This window comes from Mytilus californianus, unplaced genomic scaffold (genome assembly GCF_021869535.1).
Source record: "Mytilus californianus isolate M0D057914Y unplaced genomic scaffold, xbMytCali1.0.p SCAF_6, whole genome shotgun sequence".
Taxonomy (NCBI): Eukaryota; Metazoa; Mollusca; class Bivalvia; order Mytilida; family Mytilidae; genus Mytilus; species Mytilus californianus.
In genome coordinates, this window is record NW_026262712.1 from 37,307,117 (window position 1) to 37,318,243 (window position 11,127).

An 11,127-nucleotide genomic window follows, 5' to 3' on the forward strand; every position below is an offset into this window, starting at 1 on the left:
GCTTCGACAATTGTAACAATCGAGTCGAAATAAACGATAATCGAATCCCTGATCAAGATTATTTGAAACACTTTAAAAAGAATTAAAGTTTTTAACAACTTATGTGTCAGATATGTGTAGATTTGCTGCAGATATTTTCTGTGTCTAAAAAGAGCATCTGCTGTTCCCAAATTTCGACGTCAAAAGGAGGATTATGGGTAAATCAATCACTTGCGTAGATCGATAATCCAACTAAAAACCAAATATTATTAATAACTGACGAAGTAGTATAACGGACATGGTGGCATGAGCACAACCGATAACTGATTTAAAATTTAGATTTTAAATCCTATTAAGATAATAGCGAGTACGTATTTTACATATGTCCGTTTCCATCTTGTGTCACTTATTAACTATGACCCAACGATAAACTCGACTATAACTAGGTAGTGTCAAGTCCCGTCAATATATATGTTCCTGCTCACCTTCAATGAAAGTAACAGTTGGCAAGACTTTACAAACGTCTTGGCAGTGATATTGGTAACATTAATGATTTGCTTTTATTCACTTTGACTTAGGATAATGATAAAAACTTCACAGAGGCTTTTCATGAAATGAGTTAATTACTCAATCATTTGTGTCTGACTACTTCTGACCTTGACTTCCTTTTCATTTTCTACATGTCGGGGATTTTTCAGAGAATATGTCCAGCTGAAAAGTAATTTTGCCTTGGCCTAATTATTTTGTTCCAATGGTAAGGATACGTTGCCTGAAAATGTCATTTTCTCAGTAAGTATACACACTAGTCTCCATATACATGCATTAGCCTGTGGCTAAAGGTACTTTACCGAACGGAACGGAAAGAAGCAAAACTTCTTTAATTAGTTGCTGTCTTACTTTACTGTTTGATAGGGTTTTTACCATGTCTCGAAGCTATCATACACATTGGTGACGTTATTTCTCGTTACTTATAATAAACGCTTCTGTGAACATAGCTACAGAACAGAACTGAATACGCGCGCCAGTGAACAGAGCTATTTATCATTTCGTATATAATTACTATGATTTGTGACATATTAAAATATCATTCATCAGAAAACGAATCGTTTTTGATACTGATTAATTGAACAAAGTGAATGTATACTTACTATACATGTCTCGTCCAACAATCTGTATCAAAAGCAAACATGAAGTAATAAATGTTGATTGGGTATTCAATATCCATTATATATTTTAAACCATGTCTTCCGTATTTAATATCTTCCAATGTCCGGGACAGGTTCCCAGTTATATATCTCATTCTGACCAATATAACTTTAGGATAATTGCACAAGTAATACACAGCAGCTTTAGTGCAAGTAATTTTGCTGTTCATTTAGTAAGATGCATACAAACTGTATATCGGTTTAGATGCATATACACTGCACATATATAAACCTGAATATAAAATGTTCATCCGTTTGGATACATTTAAACTCTACCTCCATGAAAATCTATTTGAACAGTACATCTGTAAAGATATATTTTTTATGGAAATATTCTTTATAAAGCACAAAAATGTCAGTATTCACCTCTGAAGCTAACAAAACCTTTAAATAGACTTATTAAGAAGGGATATAGTTACGATACTGTTGTCAGGTCATTAAAGATTGCATATTTTGGCGTTAATATTGATTCACTTATAGGGTCTTTGCATCGGCACTAAACACATTTATTTAAAAACCAGTTGTTGGCATGAGACGGGTTATGTTCTTCTCATATATGTTATGATGGTATGATACTAAACCCCTAACGGGAAGGATTGTGCCTGATATTCATATGATGAAGACATAATCTTTCAATCAGTTTAATTGAAGTCTGGAGCTGGCATGTCAGTTAACTTCTAGTAGTCTGTTGTTATTTATGTATTATTGTCATTTTGTTTATTTTCTTTGGTTACATCTTCTGACATCAGACTCGGACTTCTCTTGAACTGAATTTTAATGTGCGTATTGTTATGCGTTTACTTTTCTACATTGGCTAGAGGTATAGGGGGAGGGTTGAGATCTCATAAACATGTTTAACCCCGCCGCATTTTTGCGCCTGTCCCAAGTCAGGAGCCTCTAGCCTTTGTCAGTCTTGTAATATTTTTAGTTTTAGTTTCTTGTGTAAAATTTGGAGTTTAGTATGGCGTTCATTATCACTGAACTAGTATATATATTTGTTTAGGGGCCAGCTGAAGGACGACTCCGTGTGCGGGAAATTTCTCGCTGCATTGAAGACCTGTTGGTGACCTTCTGCTGTTGTCTGTTCTATGGTCGGGTTGTTGTCTCTTTAACACTTTCCCCATTTCCATTCTCAATTTTACAGTAAACCTTAAAAGATGTACATATTATATACATCTTAACATATGCACAGTCCGATTATATTCATCCAACAGATGTCCAGTTTATATGCATCTTTAAAGATGTACAGATTATATCCAATTAAAAAATGGATAGTTTATATCACATCTTTCCAAATTTATAGTTTATATGCTTCTTTCCAAATGTATAGTTTATATGCTTTTTAACAGATGTTGATCTAAATAGCTTGTTCTAAAGTAGTTGTGTTACTTCAAGATGGCGTGCATATTGAATTAAAATAATAACTTCGCATCGTGAGACAGAAAAAATTCAATACATAACACTATAAAATTAGTAAGCGGAAAAGAACGTCAATCAGTTTTCGACTAACAAGTTTGAATTTCACTTTGGTAGCTTATGCCTCTCTTTCTCTAGTCACTAATAAGTGAATCCGAGTGTTTGTAAATCTTGTCTAGCTGATCATTGTTGCTAGTTAGATATGTTGCATTATATCCAATAGTTCACAAGATAATAGTAAAACCAACTACGAAATTGCTACGAAGGAATCAAATCAGTGGTAATAACCCCTATAAAATTGGTTGTCAAATTTTTCTTAAACTTCCATGTGAATATATTTTATCCTGCTAATCACTTTTACTCTGTCATTTATCTGATTTAATTTTTTTAGATATAAAGCAAAATCTGAGGGTGCTTTTCAGTGGTAAAACTTCTGGTTTGTCGTATCCTGAAATTATGAACTAAATAGAAATAAAATTGAAAAAGCAAACTCGAAAGAAATTTTAAATATCGAGAATGACAAAGTTTGAGTCCTCAATGCCCTTCAACTTTGTACTTGTTTGGCTTTATAACTATTTTGATCTGAGCGTCTCTGATGAGTCTAATGTAGACGAATCGCGCGTCTCACGTATTAAATTATAATCCTGGTACCTTTAATAACTATTATATTGAAAACTCCCCTATCGAACATGTAAACGTGTAGATAAGACTTCGATATTTATCAGTTTATAAATCAGTCACAATATTGATAACCTTGGTGATAAACCAGGCGGTTGAGAATGAATATTGAACTTTTAAAGGTAATTTGTATGACTTATCCGATATTTCCAAGATGAATTCTTCTTTTATTACGTTTTCCATTCTTCCTGATAAAAAAATGACCTAAATGCGTGAAATTTGTAGAATTTTGTTATTTTACTTTCGTCTTGGGCTTGGACATAATATATATTTATCTTCATTTATGTACGCCCCATTTCTCGGTCAAAATATTGTCTTCGTTTATAATATCTTTTTATCTACATGAGTTTGTATAGTATTAAACAGAACTGTATATATATATACGTCCACGGGCCCATTCATTTAGCAGGTTCAGGAAACGAAGCTGTATTTGATATATATATATCGCTGCTCTCAGGTAAAGGTTCCCGTAGATCTACAACAAATTTAAAACACAAAACACGAAAGAACGTCAACTCACGTAATTCAAATCTTTTAACACGTCTTTCTTATAAAAACATTTTTTTATGGTTTTGATATCTAATAAATACAAAAAATGTCAGGAACCGTAACTCTCTATGTGTACAAATACAACAATTACCAAGTAACCAATAGAGGAGGTAGTTAGTTATTCTCTTTTTCGTAATAAAACAAAAGAAATTTTATATGAATATAATGCTTCATTAATCTATCTTTTTGTTTACCGTACCAATAAATTGAAAATGGAAACGGGGAATGTGTCAAAGAGACAATAACCCTACAAAAAGGCATCAAACTGCCCAAGGCCATCAATTGGTTTTCAACGCAACGTAAAAATCCCACACCCGGAGGCGGACTTCAGCTGGCCTCAAAACAAAAATGTGTACTAGTTCAGCAAAAATGCACGTTACACTAAACTCCGAAACATATAAATGAAACAAAATGAAAAAAAAAAAATACAAGACTAACAAAGAGCAGAGTCTCCTGCCTTGGGTCAGGCGCAAACATGTGACGGGGTTAAACAAGTTTTGTGAGATCTCAACACTCCCCCTATATATAGATTGTTTATAACATCTTTGTCCTGCTGAATTGTAGTGTGACTTGCAATTAAGTTTGGTGGTGTAATAAAGGAGTAGGTCCGGTAAGGGCCGATTTTGACCTCAAAATTCAGGATCATCTGATGAAAGATTTTGAACACTTTTTAAACACTTAAGTGTCTACTTCAGTCGATTCAATTAGTTTATGTGAAAGATTTGAACTGATTTAGTCATTAAAGACGCTCAAATTCAAGCTTAAATATGAGAAATCTATCAATTATGCCATAATATGTCACTTTTCAGATGTTTTTTGTCAAAAATGAAAGTGGCCGCATCCGTGTTCATTCTCAACCTTTAGATATGTTATGTATTATCATTAAATACAACTTACATTTAAATATCAAGAATGAACACAAATGCGGCCGATTCCATTTCAGACGGAAACCGTCTAAAAATTAACCAAAATGCAAAAATTTCGAAGATTTCAGTAATTTAGCATGACTTAATGATGCTAGTACCCGATACATGTGCATTGTATTGTCAAAAACAGCCCATATTTTAGTAACAGAAGTATTCTTCTTTCCAATATATAGCTAAAAATTTACATTTCAACAATTTTGTAAAACTGCTATATTTTGGGGCCAAAAAGGGGTCTTACTGGGCCTACTCCTTTATCGATATTTATTTGGCTAATTGATACACAATAAAAACATTTACATAACACTTTAAATCAGATGATCAATGGGAATGGCTGGCTAGTATCAGTCCCAAATCAATGAACTATGTTTAGCCGCTAACCCAGTAACGATAATTACTATGTTGAAAAAGAAGAATTGCTTTATTTGAGACCTTACAAGATTAACTTTATCTTTGAAGCATATCTAAGCTGATTTTTTTGATATGTATATTTCTACTATCTTTTATAAAAAGTTAAATGGCGGATTTCATCAATTCAAAATATTTAAAAATTGGACGATATACACAAGCGGCAATCGTTTAAATTTATTCTCATTTCGGACGATTAAAAAAACTTAGGATTGAGATAAAAGAGAATAATTCCAATTTTGTAATATATTTACTATTGATTGATTGATTATTGGTATTAAACGCCACTTTCAGTACATATATAGATATAAGAAGATGTGGTATGAGTGCCAATGAGACAACCCTCCATTCAAGTCAAAATTTATAAAAGTAAACCATTATAGGTCAAAGTACGGTCTTCAACACGGAGCCTTGGCTCACACCGAACAGCAAGCTATAAAGGGCCCCAAAAATTACTTAAGAAACCGAACAGGATATAATCGAAGCACATCGACATGAAAACTAAATAAGCCATTTTTCTTTTTGTTGGTGGTTGATGGTGGTGTTGTTGTTGTTAACTTTTAAATCAGATATTGTTATTTGTAGTTTGTGTTGAATGGCGACAACCATTAAGAGATGTGGTGTTTGTGAACTACGTCACATCACTAAACCATCCATAGTCTGGTGTACTGAATGTGACGAGGGACTATGTGCAGAATGCAAGGAACATCATAGCTTGTCTAAGTCATCGAAAAGCCATAGCGTGATCTCCGTTACTGATTACCAGAAAATACCAGCTCATATACTTAAATTTACTCAGTACTGTACCAAACACGATAAAAAGTATCAAATCTATTGCCAGAAGCATGAATTTCCCTGCTGCAGCAAATGCATCGTGGAAAGCCATAACGAATGCCGATATTTCGTCGAACTAGATGACGTCATTCACAATGTCAAAACCTCTAGTGTCATGTCCGAGCTAGAGGAAACGTGAATTGAACTAGCAGATAATCTACAGAATATTCGCCAGCATCAAAAGGACAATTTGACGATATTTAAAGAAAGTAGAAAGGAAATTAAAAAAGAAATAAAGAAGACAAGAATAAAGATCAACAACCAGCTCGACAAACTACAAGAGGATTTAATCGAACAACTTTATGCGATAGAAGAAAAAGAAAACTTGAAAATTTGTCAGTTATTGTCATCATTAGAAAATAAAAAAAAGGAAATAGCAGAATGCCAGAGAAATTTTATGAACATCAAGCAACAAGCAACGGATCTTCAAGTCTTTCTTACAATGAAAAAAATAGAGAAGGACTTCTATGGCAAAAACGAATTCCTGCAGTCGCTTAAAGAAGGCAAGACTTTCAAGCAAACTTCTCTTTCATATAAGATCAACACGTCTATCCAGAATATCATGTCCGACATCATAAGTTTTGGAGAAGTGCATATCGAAGTTAAATCTTACGATATTGTTCTCATTAGGAAAAAGGCCAAACAAGCCCAAATGATGGTTCCAACCGTTCAATCAAGATCCATTGAAAATATAAAGCTACCGAAACACAAAACCATTGACCTTCAAGGTGCCAACATCTACGGATGTTGCATTCGGCCGAATGGCACAACGATGTTTACGTACTACTATGAAAAGACAATTAAAATATACAGCAAGGACGGTTTAAAGGCTTTGAGGTGCTGATACCGTGTAACGCGTTTGATGTATTGTACCTCAAGGAGGAGAATGCATTGGCTGTCACATCTGGTAGTTCAAAGAAACAATGTAGTACCGTTATAGACTTGGAGAAGAAACAAATCAAGAAAACAATTTCACTTGATTCGAAAAATTATGACATGGCACAGAAAGATTATCGATTGATTTATTGTACCGACGACAAATGTATGCGAATGATAAATCTGTACAACGAGTCTATCTATAGGTGACATAGTTAGAGACACCTTGCCCAATTTCTGTCACACTGCAACATTTAGGAACAACATATATCATACAAATAGAGAAACAAGCACTGTAACATGTTATAATCTACAAAGTGAAATACAGTGGAGATTCCAAAATGAAATCGTTATGGAGTCTCCTCGTCGTATTGATGTAGATAATGATGGTAATATGTACGTGGTGGGGTTCTCCTCGAACATTGTTGTAGTTATCTCACCTGATGGACAACGGCATAGAGAAGTATTGACAGCAAGTGATGGTCTTTATTTTCCTTGTTCACTTCATTATAGTGAACCAACGAACCAATTGCTAGTCGCGAACAACAATTACACGGCTCATTTGTTTAATATCATTTGAACAAGTGAGAGGTGTAGCTAGCTTTAAAACCAGGTTTAATCCACCATTTTATGCATAAGAAAATGCCTGTACCAAGTCAGGAATATGACAGTTTGATTACGGACTTTCCGTTTTGGATTTTCCTCGGAGTTCGGTATTTTTGTTATTTTAATTTGAACTATTTCACAGTTAAAACTTCTCGCCCTTTAAATCATTCTGCGCAGTGTTAATAATAACTTGATTTTGGAAGTCTATTTTGTTACTTTGTTGCAGTATTATGTAGTGTGTGTTTGAAACATAATTATACATCAATTAAATATAGTTTTTAAGCTTATAATGTTAATTTATGTATTTTTATTCTTATAAATTTAATGAAATGGGAACACCTGTATTCATATGAAATAACAAAGGCCATCTTCACATACTTAACTATGATTATAATAAAGATTAAATTATCATGAATCAGAAACGAAAGTTGCCAGTAAATAAATTTAATGAAAATAAGACAATGAGATGCGCTGTGATTGCAAATGAGACACATATCTACCAGAGACCAAATGACTTACTTGTTGGTAGATATAGGCCTGAGAGTGTTTATACTATCAATAAACTACCACCGACACCTAATTCTCCAGATAAAAAATATTTTACATGAGAAAATACAACCACTGACAAACTTCCTTACTTAGGACAGGCACATGCACATGTGGCGAGGTAAGACTTATATAAATCGCCAATGGAATAACAAAAGGTACATGAAATTACAAAAGCATTATATATGAATATATGTAGTTACAAAATTAATGATAACGACTGTATAATACAACATGTTAGTTCAAACGCATATGCTTCAGCTGTCAGGTCACGTTATAGGATGTAATCTGTTCTTTTAAAAGTGTGAATGATTGTCAACATCACTTGGTTTGGTGTTAAGTTGAGAGACAAAAAATGTTGACATATGTCATGTTTTAGCGATCACCTTTAAGTTTGTAGGACGTAGTCTGTGCGTTTAGTATTTTACATGATAGATCAACATCATTTGGTTCCTTGATTGGTTAAGAAGAAGATATGTCAGTGACATATGTCATACTTCAGCGGTCAGGTTTAAGTTTGCAGGATATAGACTATTTATAAGTTTACATGATAGGTCAACATCATTTTGGTTTGTAGATTTCATGTAAGGAACAGGTGTTCATCTGATATATGTCATATAACCTTGACCTGAATTTTGTTTGTTAATATGATGTCATAATGAAGTCTGTTTCTTTCTGACTATACATGATCGACTTACAATATGTATGAGGATTGTTTGCAATGAGGTTATGTCAGTTTGACATATGTCATAAATAGATGTAAGAAGATGTGGTATGAGTGCCAATGAGACAACTCTCCACCCAAGTCACAATTTGTAAAAGTAAACCATTATAGGTCAAAGTACGGCCTTCAACACGGAGCCTTGGCTCACATCGAACAACAAGCTATAAAGGGCCCCAAAAATGACTAGTGTAAAACCTTTCAAACAGGAAAACCAACGGTCTAATCTATATAAAAAACGAGAAACGAGAAACACTTATGAACCACATCAACAAACGACAACCACTAAACATCAGGTTCCTGACTTAGGACAGGTGCAAACAAATGCAGCGGGTTTAAACGTTTTCATAGGCGGCAACCTTCACCCAACCTGAAACAATAGTGTAACATAACAACTTAGAAAGACACACTATAAAATATCAATTGAAATTGAAATGGCTTAACTCAATCAAAAGACATATTAACAAAAACAATTGAACATGCACTGAAGGAATACATTTGATCTATGAAACAATGTAAATACAAAATTAATAAAACAAGGTGGTTAGATTTAAAACAATATCAGAAAGACAACCATAACCTTGGACAAAATGCCGCCAAATAAAATAACGTACACAGGTAAATAAAAATAAATGTGTTGTAGGTTTACATGGAGTACAGAAATAATTTTTACAAAATAAATAATTTTGTTCTGCCTAGTACGAGAACAAAAGTGAAAATTTATCGTCATACTAAACACTTATCAAAGGTGGTATATATCAAAAATAGTGAGACTAGATATAACACTGAATTAATAAACATTAAATAACAAAAATACATTACAAATTGTATGACCTCAAATTCATGCTTTATCTTTCACAACATGTAATAATTTTATAAGCTTAAAGTCTGTTTCTCAGTTATTAATATTGATAGGTCAGCAAAACTCCACACAGGCAGAGTTGACTGGTTAGGGTGAAGGTTGGCGTCTTTTAATACGTTTAAACTCGCTGCATTTTTATGCACCTGTCATAGCTTAGGAGACTGTTGTTCAGTGGTTGTCGTGTATTGGTGTGTTTCATAAGTGTTTCCAGTTTTTATATAGATTAGACCGTTGGTTTTTCTGTTTGCATTGTTTTACACTAGTCATTTTGGGGCCCTTTATAGCTTGCTGTTCGGTGTGAGAAAAGGCTGCGTGTTGAAGTCCATACTTTGACCTATAATTATTAATGTTTTATACATTGTGACTTGGAGTGAGAGTTGTATCAGTGACACTCATACTACATCTTCTTGTTTATTTTTTATGAATTTGTCTATTCGCTTAAGATTACACTTGGTCGTATAACTCCATGCGTATTCTGTTGTTTTATACATCTTCTGCTTTATATATTTTGTTTTTGAACGTTCCTGAACAAGTTAAACCCACAAAAGTTCTTTAGAAGCACCAAATGTGTATAGTGTTTATTTCGTATTTATTATCAATATTAATATCAGCAGAAAATTCAAGTATTAAAGTAGGAGAGAAATTTTGGTGTCTCCAATAATTCTAAAGGAACTGGCACATATTTCACTGTAAGATTTACAAATATACCTTAATGTGGTATCAGTTAAAATATCTCCAAAATAATTTATATATAAAACCATGAATAGTAATTTTAATTATGGCACAGTCGAAAATAAAAAAAGTTGACTCGTTCACAAAAAAAGAAAATGACGAAAAATGTATTCACGAAATACTGAAAAAAATATACATGCATAAGATCTTTAAAACAGAGAGAAATCAAACCTGAAATATGCATTTCAAAATGCAGTGGCGGATTCAAGGATTGTAAACGTACGGTGTGCGCATCTTTTAAATCAGACGTTATTTCGTGTTTCCCATGAAATCGTTAAAACAATCACCTTGCTACACTTGAATTTGTTTTTACCATTTTGGCCATTTGTAGATCTGGAAATTTTTTCTCTCTTTATACTTTATTCTTTGCCAAAAAATGATTGATATCGACATTTAAGGACAAACACTCCAATACGCAAGGAGTCGACTGATAATCTCAATCATGTTGACTTATTTCTGGATATGTAACCATTTTTTATAAATGTCTAGGATACAATTTCAAGTTTGATATAGCAAAAAATCAACAATATTGGTAAACATTGTAAGTTTAGGTCAGTAACTCCTATACTTAACTGACGAATGATTATTGGCTTGAAACTTTTTTAAATAAATAATCAACTGTAATTTATTGACTTTTTATTTTATTTTTTTTGTTTGTTTTTGTTTTAATAGTATATAAACTTTCTTGACGCTACTACTTGTCCTTCATATTTTCTTCTTGTCGCTAATTAGTGTGACCGGATTTGTTTGTATAGGCTGTCTCCCTGATAATGTGTGCTGCTTTAATTTTTT

The 11,127-nt window shown here is 33.1% G+C and overlaps 1 protein-coding gene across 1 annotated transcript in view; it reads left to right on the forward strand.

Annotated features, from left to right (window-relative positions):
• Positions 1-11,127, forward strand: part of LOC127705450 (uncharacterized) — a 351,867-nt gene that overhangs the window by 32,394 nt on the left and 308,346 nt on the right. The window lies entirely within an intron of this gene.